A 16,036-nucleotide genomic window follows, 5' to 3' on the forward strand; every position below is an offset into this window, starting at 1 on the left:
TATTCATAGTTGCTTACTTGATTCTTTTTTATTTATTATTATTCTTTTTTTAAAGATTTATTTATTTATTTATTTATGATAGACAGAGAGAGAGAGAGAGATTGAGATTGAGAGAGGCAGAGACACAGGAGGAGGGAGAAGCAGGCTCCATGCCGGGAGCCTGACGTGGGACTCGATCCCGGGGCTCCAGGATCGTGCCCTGGGCCAAAGGCAGGCGCCAAACTACTGAGCCGCCCAGGGATCCCCACTTGATTCTTTTTTATATGAAAATTTACATAAAGAATTTGAGTAGGTGTTTAAGTTTGGAAAAGAGAGGAAGGCTAATGTTGGATAGGGAACCTTGAAGATTCTCCTGTTCTTTGGTGTGCCTTAAGGTTTGTATATTACCTTTTGGTCAGTGTCAAGAGTGTAAGAGCTCACCAGCTTAGCACCTAACCTTCCCTCATTTACCTCTTTTTATGTTTTAGCTTTGTTTCTATCTCTCTTTAACAGCTATTCCCAAATTCTTTATCCCTCATTGACAGGTAGACCAGTAGGCAGAATCAACAAGCCTTAGGAGGCTTGGTGTGGGCTCGATAAATGGTATGTTATGGTCCAGAATAGAATGGGGGGACAAATCTGCCTTCTTTTTATCCTCCCATTTAAACTTCTGAATTTATCAAAATGTTTCTTCATATATTTTCTAGGGATATATATATGTAACTTTATATTTTCAAGGCCATGCTCTTAGGAGAAAAGACAGAGAAGTTATACAGGAATTTTGCTCACGAAACTTTAAAAGAAATTTAATGAAGTGAGACTATTGCTCAAAAAAGTTGAGCAATGAGTAGAAATAGGGATGGCTGTTTTTAAAAGTTTGGAAAAACTAGATTAGGAAATCAGTTGTAATGTATAAAAATATAAAAACTATAAAAATATTTCTTACACATATTAGGGAACATGCTCTTTAAGTGGACAAAGAAAACTGTAGGTAAATTCTTATAATAATTTGTATTCGGATGTAGTATGCATCAATTTGTGTTTCTCCAGTCTAAAATGCATTAATATATGAACTTCAGGCTACTATTGAAGACACACAGTAAGAGTGTAGGGCATAGTCTGGAATGAGAATTAGAAGGATTGAAAAGATAATATGCTCTAATCCTTGAGTTTTCTTTCCAGCTTATATTCTAAACCTACAGAGAAAAGAATAGGGCGGGAGGTATACATATGAGGTGGAAAATCAGGCTAGGATTTGGAGGACCTGGTCCTAAACTATAAAATAAAATGTATTAGGATAGTTAGCTCTTCAGCATTTCACTAAACTAAGTAATTATAATGATATGAGTTACCAGTTTTGAGGAGAGAGCATGAAGAGGTTACTGAATGTATATATGTGTGCATGTGCCTACACACAGACACATACACATACACAGATACTCAATATTAGAGACGTATTTTGCATATAAGGAGGAGAATCTGTATTAGCAAGAAGGTAAGTCATGGAAAAATATACTTTACAACAATTTTTAAGGTGTTACGCTGTCAGCACAAGAAATACTAACCCAGATTATTATTTTATTCTTATAACCAAGCAGCTGACATGAATACAAAGTCCCATTCAAGGTCATTGGAAACTTTGAATTTGGATTGGCTCCAAGAGGACATTGAATAACACAATAATTGTCCCCCTGAGTGCCAGCAGTTTAGTAAGATTCACAACGGGTAAATATTTTTTACAAAATTCAACTTACTATTTCTTACCATTGGTCTATTCCAACATTTACTTTTTATAAATTAAAACAGCAGCTACAAAAAAAGACATGGTACAGAGGACATAAGCATGAGTTTGCTTTTTAAAACCCTTGAGAAGCTAATTTCCATGCTCAAGATAATGTTTCAAAGAGATTTCTTTTCAACGTGTTTTCTTAGGAGGGCAAGATTTCAAAGAGGAAAATTAGCAAAGCAAGGTAACTGTGATACTGCCATCTGGAGTTTTCAATTAGCATTTCTGACTAATAGTTTGGTGAAATGACTCACAAATATTTCCAGAGTTGAGAAATAATCTTGTAGCACTTTCTGTTCTTATTTTAAGGACATCAAGGCATTTAAATAATAGTTTGCACAGCTTAGTCGAAGGCAGTGGGAGCATTCTGGGTTTACTATCATGCTTACTTGTAAAGCATGATACATACCGCTTGCATGTAAAATAATGCATTTAGAAATGGTAAGGGAAATGATTGGCCCCAAACTCTTGTAATTCAATGATTAAAGTTGTGTAAAAATAGACATACTAGTCTAAGACATGATTTAAAACATATTATTGGATATTAATTTTTAAACATCAAAATCTGTTGACATGAGCAAAATGAAAACCTTAGAAGCATAGAGTGTGGAACTGGGAAGGTCTTTAGAGATCGTTTCCAATCGCCTCATTTTACAGGAGAGAAATATGAGGACCAGGAAAATGAAGTGACTTTCTTGAGGTCACATCAAAAGTCAATAGCAGAGCTAAGATGGCATTCAAATCTCCTAACTTTCCAGCTATGCTCATTCACTGAGAGTGTTTCAAAGAGTGTTTACAACCTTTAGTCACAGTTTATCTTTTAACTCCATATTCACTACTATTTTTGTGACTGCAAAAATAGCCTAGAGTGTTATAATTTGCTTCAGGTCAAATACATAATAAGAAAAAAGGCAAAGCTTTCACTAGTCCAATATCTCATATGTAGCTCTTTATTAGGTGTATGCGTGTGTGTGTGTGTGTGTGTGTGCGTGCGTGAACAATCCCCTATCCACTGTTTCCAAATCCAGAAAGCTCTGAAAACCAAAAGCTTTTCATATTTGGGACTAACTCCATTGTTGGCAAAATCTGATGTGAACTGATGCATGGCTATTTGTAGACTTCATATATACGAGCAAGTGTGATTCTTCACGTATTTCACTTTAGAAACAGTCATATGTTTGATCAGAGAGTGCTGCCCTAAGCTCTGGAAATGATACATAACACAGGCTTGACATAATATATTATATTTTCAAACCCTGAATCATTCTGAATTTTGGCTCTATGGGTTTTAGATAAGTGATTATGGATCTTCAATTTGTCCATAATGTGATTTCATTACATTAGTTTACATAGTTTTGGCTTATAACCAGGCAATTTAGATCAGCCTTTATACATATGATTCCCTTATGAACAAAAGAGAATCAAATGAGATAAGCAGAATGCTATCTATGTGGGAGTTAATATATAAAATAAGGAGCTCAGTTTCATCAATATTATTTGTGGTCAGGAAGCCCAGGGTGAATCTGGTATTCAGTTGAGGCAGCTTCTTCATCCCACATTTCTGATAAAACTTTTTGTCTTTGTCCTCCCCCTTTTTTATAACCTTTATTTTATAGCCTTTTAAAAAATATGTTTCTTTATTCCAAGCTGCATCAAATGGGGAATATATATGGAAATAGATACCCCACGTCTCACATTAACTCTGTGTTCTGTTATCTACTCAGTAAGGAAGTTGAAGACTAATCGGACTAATCTGTCAAATAATGTTTACTATAAAGTTTGGGGTATGTATGCGAAATAGCTTAGAATGTAAATGAGCTTGACTATACCTATGATACCGTCTTCCTGTAGATTATAACCCTTATATTTAACCAAAGTCTAGGTAGGCTTAGTGTCCTGATAATCTGTGCTCAGCCTAAATAACATCCACTGCAGAGTGTATGGCACTGGATTTCGTTCCATCTGCAGTTTGACCAACAGGCAGATGGAAAGGAAGGGGCAGTCATTAGGGCAAACTCACAACAGGGCCAGCCCTTTCCTTGTTTGCAGGAAACTTCACCAATTGAAAATTCTGACCTGTTATACACTGTTAGGATAAACACACGCACCCACACATACACATGCTCACACACACACACACTGACGTAGATTTTTTTTTCAAGTCCCTATTCAGGATCCTAAAAGTAAATTTTATAGATGAAAGTCAGGCTTTTTGGTAAGCATTGCTTCCACCATAATTTCAAATGTGTTCCTAGAGGCATAGATTCTATTTCTAGACTATCTTAAGTTAAATGTAAGACATTTGCTTATTTCAATGCATGCAGATCTCCATGAAGGAGGGCATCCCCTCTTTCTATAAACAGTCCCTATAATATGGTAGTTGTTTAGTATTTAAAAGGACATATATGACATAATCCAACCCTTTCTTTTCACCCCTGGGTCAAACAGGAAGAGAATATAATATTATCTAATGGAAAGATACAGGACCAGGCGTCTGGTCCTTCCAGCTGTACTCTGACTGGCTGTGTGACTCCAGACAAAGCATTTGCCTCTCTGGGCCCCAGTCTCCTCTTCTATGAAATGAGAGGACCATACACCCTGTTCTATGTTATGATTCTATGAGAAGTGATCAGCAATAGATGCATAGTCTCTTTTGGATCTTCACCAAGAGGAGACCCCCCCCCCCCCGCCATACCCCGTAGAAAATTTCTTCCAAACATGGGGCAACTTTTCTCTGCCTGGGGAGAAATTTTTAAGCATGGGGCTCTGAAATGGCTAGAGGGGAAGGAAGAGGCTACTGATGAGCCCAGTTCAAGAGTTCCCTCCTCACTACGTGCATGTCATAGAGCCTTATGACTACTGAATGATACAGGGGGAGTGGCATGTCATAGTGGCTGAGCCTGTGATGTGGACTGACTGACACGTTGGCTGACTAGATCCTGTAGTTTGAAGAGCCAATGAAAGTAGCTTTGCTGATGCTGAGGGCTGGAGGGTAGCAAGCAGTGTGGATACTGTCTCCTTTGTGGGAGGTGCTGAGCAAGGAACCAGGTAAAAGTGGACCTTTTGCAGGAATAAGATCATAAGCTTTGTATAAGCTATGGGTGGAAAAATCAACTCCAAATAATTATTAGAAGAGAACAAATCAGTTTAAGGAACCACCCATTTTATGGATTTCAGCGGATATAAGGGATATCTGTTAGGTAGTCAGTAGAGATGGACTATTTGATTGATTTATTTACTATAACCATGGCGTTGAGTGTTTACCAAGTTCTATTGCCAGACACTCTAGAAAGTACTTCATATCCACTAGGTCTTCTAATAATCCTTATAACCATATGAAATAGAAACTATTATTTCCATTGTACAGATAAAGAGGCTGAGATTTAGGAGGCTCAGATAATGCCCAATGTCACACAGCTAATAAATGAGGGAATCTGAGATTTAAACCTAGATAATGTACTTCTGCTGTACTGCCTTCCTCTTCCTTGCATTCAGAATATTAGAGACAGGCTGTGGCGTCTATTCCTTTCTCCTCTCTTTCTCATTTTAATCAATTCTCTCTTGTCTCTCTGTCTCTCCCTTTCCTTCTCCCTTTTCTTGTTCCCTAACAGCATCATTATATAGAGGGTTGACTGTGCTCCTGCAGGGTGGCAACCTGTCAAATTTATTGGAGAAGAGAATCACAGAAAGTCTTCTTTCCTGGCCATTATTTATTTATTTATTTTAGAGGGAGAGTGTGAGTGCAGGGAGAAGCAAAGGGAAAGGGAGAGAAATCCTCAAGCAGATTCCTTGCTGAGCGTGGACCCCAATGCAGGGCCCAATTCCAGAACCCTGAGATCATGACCTGAGCTGAAACCAAGAGACAGATGTCCAATTGACAGAGCCACCCAGAGGCCCCTTTCCTGAGCGTTCTTAATGATCATTTCTACATATTCCTCAATAAAATTGAGATGCAAAAAGATTGCTGAAGTATAATAATAGAAAGTTCATCCTCCATAAACTCACCTTCACTGCACTCTATTCTTCATCATTATCATCCAAAAGATTTTAAGAGCTGTAGACCAAGACTAGCTATAATCACAAGAAGTAAAATATTTTAAGTATTTTACATGCTCCTGTTCCCCAGAGGCAAAATTGAGATTTATACTGTAATTCATATAAATAAGAATATGCAATGAGTTATTTTTTTTCCTTTTCATCTTGGGAGAAAGAAAATAACTAACAAAGCCATAAAAAGCTACTGTTTTCCTTCTATTATGGAGACTCTACTCTCTCTGCTGGCTTTCAAGATAAGGTAGCTTTGCGTTCCCATCTTGCCTGGAGAGAAAGAATATTCTTTTGAGATAACTGCTATGAGCTGTCTACCTTCATAATTGTGTTTGGGTTAATTCCAGGCATACCTACTAGTGGTGAAGGATGCTATGCCTCCCTGTGGCATCAGTCTGTTAAAGTGGCTGAAACATTAGGCCAGACATCTGAGCTCACAGCTGATGCTCAGAAAAGAGAGATCCACAGCCTCAAGCTTGTCCATGGTGGTAGCAGTTCTTTTTTTTTATTTTTTATTTTTTTGGTGGTAGCAGTTCTATCTCTTGTGTGCTTCATGGCTACAGGTACTGGTTCTCGTCTTTCCTAGGTATTGTGGTTCTTCAGGGCACTGAGGGAAAGCTCTTAACTTCCTCTGCTCCCAGTTCTTTAGATTTTATTTCAGAGCCACTTCTTTGGGAAATAAGCCTGATTTAGGAAGGCAAGACTGCTTAGTCTGGCTTTGTTTTCATCACAAACCCCAAACTATCATTCCCATCTGACTTCCTGACTTAGCACTGGCCAGCTCATTGGGCTAGGCTTCGCTCCATCTCCAAAGTAACTTTATTTAAGGATCTGTTGCCTTTTCCTCTCTCTGGGACTTGGTTGAAGTCTTCTGGTCTTCCACAGCCTACTTCAGTAATTTTGAATCTTAGGAGAAGGGATTGAGCACTAAACATTTCTTTCCAGAATGCCCTGCTCTCAGACCTTGGTTCCTTTCGTGTCCGCCTCAGTACGCTCACTTCTTTTTGAGTACCAGAGCATGCACAGGCGGGAACCAAGACCCATACCCCTCATGCCAGTTTCTCTATACACCTAAACGGGAATATATTCTATACACTATACTTACTAGCCAGGTTGGATGCAGCTCTAGCTCAATGCCAGGCCTCTTCTTGAGGCTTATAGGAATCCCTCCCCACTGCCCAGGCACTGTCCCAAGAACAGCAGCAGCCAGGTAAGTGGCCTACTTGGTGCAGTGTTCCCATGTTCTTCCATTTTTATCTGGGCCTTGTTAGAGCAGACCCCTTTCCACCAAGATCTTAGGATAGAGAAGTTATGGCATGGGGTATGAACTAGCTTGCTCAGCGTTCAATCACAGTCACCTCCTGTCTTGCCTTTCTGTGCAATGGGTGTTGGAAAACTAAGTACTCAATCTTCCTAGTCATCTGGTCAGAGGTGACCGTGGTACACAATTTTGGCCAAAGAGATACAGTAAAAGCTAGAAAGGACTTTATTTATTGAATGAAAAAACCAAGGCCATAAGAAAAAAAAAGGTTTTGGATTTCTTCATTTTCAAACCTGTCTGGAATATGGACATACTGCAGTCTCTTAAAGGGAGGGAGCGAGGGAGGGAGGAAGTGATTGAAGAGGCTAAGGATGGGAGAGCAAAAAGATAAAAGGATTCTGGATACTTGATGATGTAGTAGTACATTTGCCCTCAGCTTCCTACTTCAGTGCTTCTTACTAGAAGAAAAACTATTTAAAATAAAACTATTTAAAATACTATAGTAAGATTTTTTGTTATATGGGGCCAAATGCTTTCCTGACTGATAAAATGGTGATGTCAGGACAAGTGTGTGTCTGCTTGGTTGCTTCCATTTACTTTCTTTCTCATTTCCCTTTCCATATGTCATAGGGTTCTAAATTTAGGGTTTTTCTTCTATCTTGTGGTGATATTCTGAATTATTGTGCAGCAGGTTTCACTTTTCTCCTATCCCATGGGGGGCAGAGTATACTTCCCTTAGCCATTGGTATAGGGCTGGACAATGTGACATGCTTTTGCCGTGGAATATAGTGGATACGACGTGGGCAGAAGCTTTTGAAATGTTTGTGCCGTGTGGTTGGCCTCTTGCATTCTGACAATGCGCCACAGGAAGAATGTGCTGTAGCTAGGTGCTGCTTCATTAGCCTGGGCCTCTGAATAAACAGACATGAGCAAACTTGAATGAACCTTCAACCTAGAGCCCAGCCCAGCTGGACCTCAGGCAGAAGCACAGTCATCTAGCTGAGCCCAGGCTACATTAGCTGAACCACAGTTGACCTACGGACTCCAAGAAGATGAGAGTAAGTTCTTATTGTTGTAAGCCACTGAGATTTGAGGGTATTTGTTATTCAGTATTAATGACGTCATGTAGGAGGGGCTACTCTAAGTACATATCCTAAACACTCTTCCTTTGGCTTAATGAATCTGAAGGATTTTAAGGAATTTTTAGGAATGGGAATTTAAATAATTAAAAAAAAAAGTTTCACTCTCTGCCATGTTTGGCTTTAATATTCTGGCCTTACTTGGAACTGAAAAAATTTAGTTTGGTAGTCAATAGCTAAGCATTGGTTCTTTCTCCCTCTTCATTTCTGTAAATAATCCAAATCACCTCCAAGGGAAATGGATGCCTTTGGCCTTTCAAAGAGAAGGTCAAATAAAATAAAATGTAAAATAAAGAAGCTTATATGTATATTTCAGAGAAAATGTAAATTACGATTTGTATTTATTGTTGCTGGTTCTTGCTTCTGTTTTTTATCTCTTCCATGGTACCAGTGAGAAGTCTCATATAAGCTGTGGTCTGCAGACCAAATATGGTTGTCTGATTTTGTATGGCCTGTGACCTAATAATGATTTTTATAGATGAATATTTGCAATTGATTTGATGATAGAACACTCTAACTTTTATTCCCCAATTGAGTGAATTATCCCACTAGAAGAGAATTTCACTTTTTTAAAATTAGAAAAGCCTTATTATTATTATTATTATTATTATTATTATTATTATTATTTGCGAGAGCAAATAGGGAGGGACAAAGGGAGAGGGAAAGAGAAGACTTTTAAGCAGCCTTCACGCCCAGCACAGAGCTTCATCTCACGACCCTGAGATCATGACCTGAGTTGAAATCAAGAGTTGGACCCTTAACTGACTGAACCACCCAGGTGCCCCAAGAATTTCACTCTTATTAGTACACCTGTATTACAAAAAAAATTGTACTCAATTATTATCATCACTATACTTTAAATATTGCCAATAAAAATTTGTGGTAATAAGATTTTTTCCCAGTATAAGTATCATCATGCTATCCCTTATTTTACTTCTTGTCTCACAAAGGCTAAAATAATAACTATGTGGCCCTTTCCAGAAAAAGTCTGCCAACCCCTATACTAAAGTATGAGGCTACCAATTACTATGCTAAGAGATACCTCTGCTATGCATGGGCTAAAGAGGCAGATTCTAGGGTGAGCAGTGGGTAAGTTCCTCCTCTTTCTGTCATTGACAAAGGACAGCCTCTGTTCTCAGAACACTTTTAGAGAAAAATCAATGCCAAGCAGTTTTCATAAATCTCAATGCTTTTTTCTATTCTTATAAAAGCTTTTTTTCTGGAAAACCTAAACAGGACTGTATGGACATTCATTGGATTGGTGCTCACAGTGTGGTGCTAAGGAAGTAAATGTGTGCCAAGCTAAATCATAGTTAGAAATAAATTTTGATCACCGAGTTGGGTTTGATTCCTACGTCTTAAGTAGAAATAGTTTAAAAAGCACCTAAATTATATTACAGCCAGAATTAAGTTCTTTTACTTATATTTCTCATCATCTCCACATATAGCTTTAGGTAATCTCTTTAGTGGTGTGATTTTTTCTAATCACAGTTCATATTTTATCACTTTCTCTGTGGTAATCACTAGGTGTGTTCAACATTAATTTTTCCTTAATTACTTTTATTTCCTTTTAGTGAAAAAGGAAAAACACATTTTAATGAAATGTGTTTTGTTTCCAGTTTTTCACATTGTACATTGACCCATTGAAATTTACATTGTTCTTTGTTGTGATGAAAAGAAATTTAAAAAACAATTTAAAAAAATATCATTACAGTTATTTCATGGTTGATAATTCTGTGGGGTGGTTGTACTGATTTGTTACATGCAGAATCATGGAATTACTTCACATGCTAGTTTTTAAGTTTTTAATAAATATTTTTTAAAGCTGTATTTATTTTCTTGTTGAGACCTTCAAAAGTTACTTGATTTATACTTTATTCTTCCTTTTTATTATTTTCTTTCTTGGTATCTATTTGATAATAATAATAGTACTTAGCATAATAATATTTTGGTTACTCTAGATGTACCCGGTGCTCGAAGGTACACTGGAAACTCTACCAAAGATGCAGAGAAATCTGCTAGCTGGGGAGTCTGGGGATGAAGTTGGGTAGCCTGCCCTGACATTTCCCAAGGGCCTCCCAAGGGTTCTGTGCTCTCCACCTACAGACTGCAGATTTGATCTTAAGGGAAGAATTGATTTAAGTCCTATATCTACATTTTTATGATTGTCTCTTTAAAGGCTTATTACCTTAGTAATACCTCCCATATGCCACTGTTTTTCAGAGCCAGCACTCCATGCTTATATTCCATAATCAAATTTTCCCTTTTAGATGCTTGTCATTTTTCATGGACTTCTCAAGCTTTCTACATTAGGGAAAGATTATGCATGTACAGGAGCTAAGCACAGAGCCTGACACCTGATAAGTGTTCAGTAGATGGTAGCTGTTGTCGTAATTTGATTTTATGTGGCTTAAAACCCCTATGCATTTTCATGAAAATTCATTAAGATTATTTTTACATTCAAATTCAGAAATTTGATTATAAGACTGAAGGTCTGCAGTTGGTAAAATTCTGTATTTCTCAAGACACCTAACTGCAGAATGCACGAATATCACTCATTCTAAGCATTTAAGAGAATTATTCTGATCATTGTTTTATAAATCCTTTGTAGAAATATTCTTGCCTAGATCTGGTCTCTAATAAAAATAGGTTATTTTCAGAAAACTAGTTGAATAGAATACCTATTTCTTGGTCTCAGTGGGTAGCTGAAGTGTTACTGTGTATTTATGCTATGTGGGTAAGTATTATTTTTAGAGGATCTCTCTGGTGTTTCTGAAGACTGCATAGGAAGGTTCAGAAAAAGGCTCATGCTTTTTCTGCATGAGAGATCTTTTTCCGAATGTTTGCCTGCTATTGTGAAGTCCCCACTGGAATCCCAGGAACCCTGGATCTCAATTTACTTTTGTAACTACAAGTGTGCATGACCTTTCATCAAAGCTCTGGAATGTGACTATGATTTAAAAAATATTATAATTAAATTAAATCAAATCACCATGAAAAAATATACCCTAATTAACACAACTATTCTACTAATAGATCTACAAGATTAAATAATTACTTAGTTTTGAGGAGATTCAATGCTAACCTCATTATTAATTTTTATCCTTATGGTATCAAAACAACTCCACTAATCAATCCCAAAGAATACTTCATAAATTCATTTATTTTGGTAAATAGTTGCCTCTCCTACTCGTCTTATAAGTGAAGTGTGGTTGGTGTGAGTCCAGGTATACCTCGCATGTAGCCAGGGCAGGCTCCAGGAAGGCCCTTTTCAACAAGGTCGTCTTATCTTAGTCCAAAAGAAAGCGATTTCTTTACCAATAGAACAGTTTACATGTAGATTAAAAAATATATATATATCACATGGCCATAAACACCATCAGGAAAGCTGTATTGGAAACTCCCTTTGAGATAAAATTTTCATTAGTCAAGCAGAAGGTCCTCTTGCTCTTTTTGGCCAGTAGTTATTGACTGTTTGTTGCAAAGATGAGTGAGTGGCTTGGCAATTACTTCTGCCACATTAGTGCTTGCGAAGTAGCTCAACTTCCATAGATTTCATGAATTTCTCAAGCTGTATTGACGCTGGGAGCCAGTTCGTTCATTGAGGCAACCTGGTCATTGTCTATTCATATAACAAGTATTTATTTGAAATTTACTCTGTGTCAAGCCCCATGGTAGAGTTTGGGATGATCACAATAAATTAGACGTAATCCTTGTCCTCGTGGAGCTTAGAGTCTAAGTGGGAAGAAAGCCAACAGTGTGATAAGTGCTATGGTTGAGGAGGAGCAGGTTACTAAATCACCACAGCTATAAATTATTTTAAAAGGATAGATTTCTGCTGGCTGGTGACTCTATTCTATGTTGGGTGGCTGAAGCACTGATCAGCTAGCTTTTATGGGCATTGATTTTTCCCAGAATTATGATTCTAAGTGTGCCTGAAGACAGGGTGCCTAAGGCTTTGGTAGAAAGAAGGAATGACTGGAGGCTGGTAGACCATAGGAACCAGGAGAGATGGCAAAATGGCACAAGCCTCAAAGGAGCAGGAAGTTTCCTGAGCACAATGACTCCACCTCCCAACTCAGCTTGAGAGGGTGTAAAGAAAACATCCCTCTCTTCTGCAGGCAAGGAGGTAGAAGGAACGTTTAGTGAGGAGGCTGATGGAGTTTGTTAACCCCTGAAAAGAGTTCCAAAGGCACCCACGGGAGGTGTGAGAAGGAGCAGAACAATGGAAAGTTGGGTTAGTAGAGAGGAAATAAAGAATATTTGGGGGAATAGTATCCTGGGGCAGACAAATGGCAAGGGGGTCATGTGTCTTGGAGGGTGACTAAGGTTTGCAGAAATATGAGACTCAGGTCCCTCTAAATCACTGGGAGGTCTGTTGAATTGCATTTCTGAGGGGGCTCTGGTCTCATTTGGGAGACTCACCTTTTTTAGAGGTCAACCGAGGTCTGGCTGGATTGTGTAGGCATGGGGACTAGCTGGTGGTCTTGTCCATCTGGTCTCAGGGGACAAGGAGCTTGGAGGCAGCGAGAGTCCTCCAGGATAGTGTGCAGTGCAAAAATAGTAATCTCACCAAATGATGTCTAAATCTTGGCGGTGTAGTAAACTTCAGTCTGGAAAGCCCACTATTGCTTATGCTTTCTTTACTGGTGCCTTTCTTCAAACAGGTTTAGAAGAATGTTAAAAAACATTTTAATAAGTTTCCCCCAAATTATGATCTATTAAATAATTAAGAATGTAGGGGAGAGTGAGTAAAGCAAGGATTGGGAAGGAAGAAGAGAAAGATGAAAGCTGTGAAAGGGTAAGACAAAATACTGGAAAAATCAGGATAGAGCTAAGATCGTTGTAGGCAAATTGTAGGCCACCTCTATTAGTCATTCTCTGTGAAAAAGGACTTCATGTGATGTTCAAGTTGGTAGAAAGCTCTGGAAGAAATGGAGCATCTGGGCAGATCTGTTTATTCCCCAAGTGTCCATACCTCTCCCTACCCCTGTGCACTGCCTTTCGGAGTCACGTGTCACGTGTTTCAACCTCTTTAGAATGTACCCAGAAGTGCTATTGGCTAAAGAGAATTTCTCAGGACTGGTTCATTCTCTGTGCCTTGAGTTTTTATGTTTCCATCCTATCTTCCCTAGGCTTTTGCAATGGGGGAAAAATACATCTCATGATACGCAATTATTCTTGCTAATATTAAGCATCTTGAGATGGATGAAACTCTCCCCTTCCCAATCATTCCCCCTCCCCTAACCAGGACCTGTCTTAGCTGGACAGAGGTCTGCAAACTTTTATCTAGAAGCCTTGGGTGTGGCAGGCTCCAGAGCAATGACTTGAGATCCTGGACAATTGCTTAGAGACTGTCAGCCTATGCTTACGAGTCAGCGCATACTTACCTACTGGTCACAGTATTAATAGTAATAATAATAATAATAATAATAATAATAGTGATGATAACTCTTTCTACATGATTCATGTGCAAGCCACCGGTTTTAGCAATTTAATTACAATCTAAGCTCCACCAGGACAGAGATTTTTGCCTGTTTCGTTCACTGTTGTATCTCGAGTGCCTAGCATGGCACTTGATCCACAGAAGGCAAACATTAAATATTTCTTGGGTGGTATTATTTATTAAATTATCACCACAACTATCTGAGGTAGGTACTATTATTGTATCCAGTTTACAGATAAGAAAACTGAATAACAGAGTAGTTACATAATTTGTTAAGGTTGCACAGCCAGAAAATGGCAGAACCAAGTTTTGAACCAAACAGGATTGCTGCTTTGCAAAAATGTGAAATCAGTTTACTTAATAATCACAAGAGGAGGTTGGTCTATATACACAATGAAACACACTTGGATAACCTCACTTTTGGACAGCCAAGTATTGAATGAATTATATCGAGTCCCTTACCATATTTTTGCTCCATGCTGAGTTAACTTGGCCTTAGTTGTTGTTTAAAAAAAAACAAAACAAAAAAAAACCTTATATTTTCTGCACTAACATTTTATAAATTGTGAGCTATTTTTCCAGCCTTAAGAATATTCCTCATTTTGTTACTCCAGATGGCATTTCTTGAGATTGCCAAAATACATAAACAACATAAAAATATTAACATTTCATTTTTAAGGGAAAAATATGTCCCCCTTCTGAAAACTCAGTAATCCAAATTCTGAAATGCAAATCATCAGCAATTTCATTACTGGTTATCAGAAAGACCTACATACTTCTCTTGTATTCTAAAACACATACCTGACTTCCAAAAATGTGGAGAATGAGAGGTTCCATGCTTTTCCATATTTAGACGGTTCTAAGGACTGTATCACAGCAGATGTTATAAGTAGCATTTGAAAGATGAAGTAGTTAAGTGGACCTTTTTTATAGCTGAAATTAAAGATGAGTTTAGTTGTTCTTAGAAAGAAGAAAGAACACCTGATAACTCAGCTCTGACATCTCACGGAATACTGTTTCTTTCAGGGCACTCCTGTCATCAGATTTATTTGTAGGAACTGAAAGGAATTAGTAAAATGATTTCAACATATATGAAAACATTCTTGAATAATCTTTGCTCTTGGCTCTGGTATATAGAGATGAAAGGGAACACTGCATGTACCTGAAGTAACTCATAATCTAGAGGGAGTAGGAGAAAAAAACCAAACAAATGTAAAATCCAGAGCATAATAAAACACGGTGCAGGTGCTGTGACTGTAGAATGCACAGGGTATGTGGAAGCACTGTGATGGGTGGTGTAGTAGGGGGGAGGCTTACAAGTTTCTTGGTGGGGTCGCCACCTGAACTGAGTTTTGAAAGACAGTCTAGATGTTTCTAAGGTGGAATAGTAAAAAGCATGAAGCAAGAGGAGGAAAATCCCAGGAAACTGCCAGTACTTAGGTATGCCTGGAGCAAAGCCAGTGAAGGGAATGAGCCTGGAGAATTCATCAAGAGCCACACTGGGGAGAACCATGCCCAAATGCAGGGAGACTGAATTTTTGTTCTAGAAATAATTGAGAAATACTGAAGGATGATAAGCGGGGAGGGAGAAGTTAATTTTGCATTTGTGGAAGGATGGTTTATTGGATGTCTGGTGAGATAATATTTTGAGAGATTAGCTGATGTTTTATTTTCTCCTTGTACTGCCCCCTTTCTCTACTGTTTGCCTGCCTTGATTTGCCAAATTCAGACTGCTAGCTCTATGCTTGTTTGACTTAGAGTCATAGCAAGAAAGTACCCAAAGTCTGAGAAGTTGTATCTCTGAAACCTAAACTTGTTTATTGAAAATTTTAAAAGATTTATGGAAAAAGTAAAAGGAATTTGAGAGGCTACAACATATATTTAAGATGTCTTGGCCAGAAATATAAAGGGCTGAAGATTTTTTTTTAGAGTAAAACGATTCTGACCCTATGAGAGATATTAATTTCTGTTTTGTTCTTCAGGTATTCCTCTCTCCTTTCCCATTTCTAGAAGGTGGCCAGGACTTTGTGTTTCTTGGCCTGGAGGAGTTCTGGGTTTTAGTGCCTAAAAGCAGAGTTGCCAGAAGAAATAAATCTTATTGGGAGAAAACTCCTCTAGTTAAGAGGAGGAAGAGGAGAGGCAAGAGGTCCTTTAACCTGGGAAGGGTAAAGGTCTTCAGGGCCCTTACAGACCTGCACCCCATTCCCTTGTAGTGTCCCAGGAAGCTGACAGACTTTAGGACGGGAATAGGATGGGATACCCTTCGAAGGCTGAATTCATGGTAATGGCTCTATCAGCTTCAGCAAAGATTCTCATCCTTTGGGAGAATTAGCTGTGCCGTCTACCATCAAGGGATCATATTTTAGTCTCCATAAGAC

At 38.3% G+C, this 16,036-nt stretch overlaps 1 long non-coding RNA gene across 6 annotated transcripts in view; it reads left to right on the plus strand.

Moving 5' to 3' along the window:
- Positions 1–4,687: 4,687 nt before the first annotated feature.
- LOC140608608 (uncharacterized) overlaps positions 4,688–16,036 on the plus strand; it is a 347,241-nt gene continuing 335,892 nt past the window's right edge. For 5 of the 6 annotated variants that reach the window (XR_012010583.1, XR_012010586.1, XR_012010581.1 and 2 more), the window contains exon 1: positions 4,688–4,813. This is a non-coding gene — a long non-coding RNA (uncharacterized lncRNA). Of the gene's footprint in view, positions 4,814–8,029; positions 8,132–16,036 lie in introns of all 6 variants that reach the window. The other variant, XR_012010584.1, reaches the window with a different exon arrangement.

This window comes from Canis lupus, chromosome 18, assembly GCF_048164855.1.
Source record: "Canis lupus baileyi chromosome 18, mCanLup2.hap1, whole genome shotgun sequence".
Classification (NCBI taxonomy): Eukaryota; Metazoa; Chordata; class Mammalia; order Carnivora; family Canidae; genus Canis; species Canis lupus.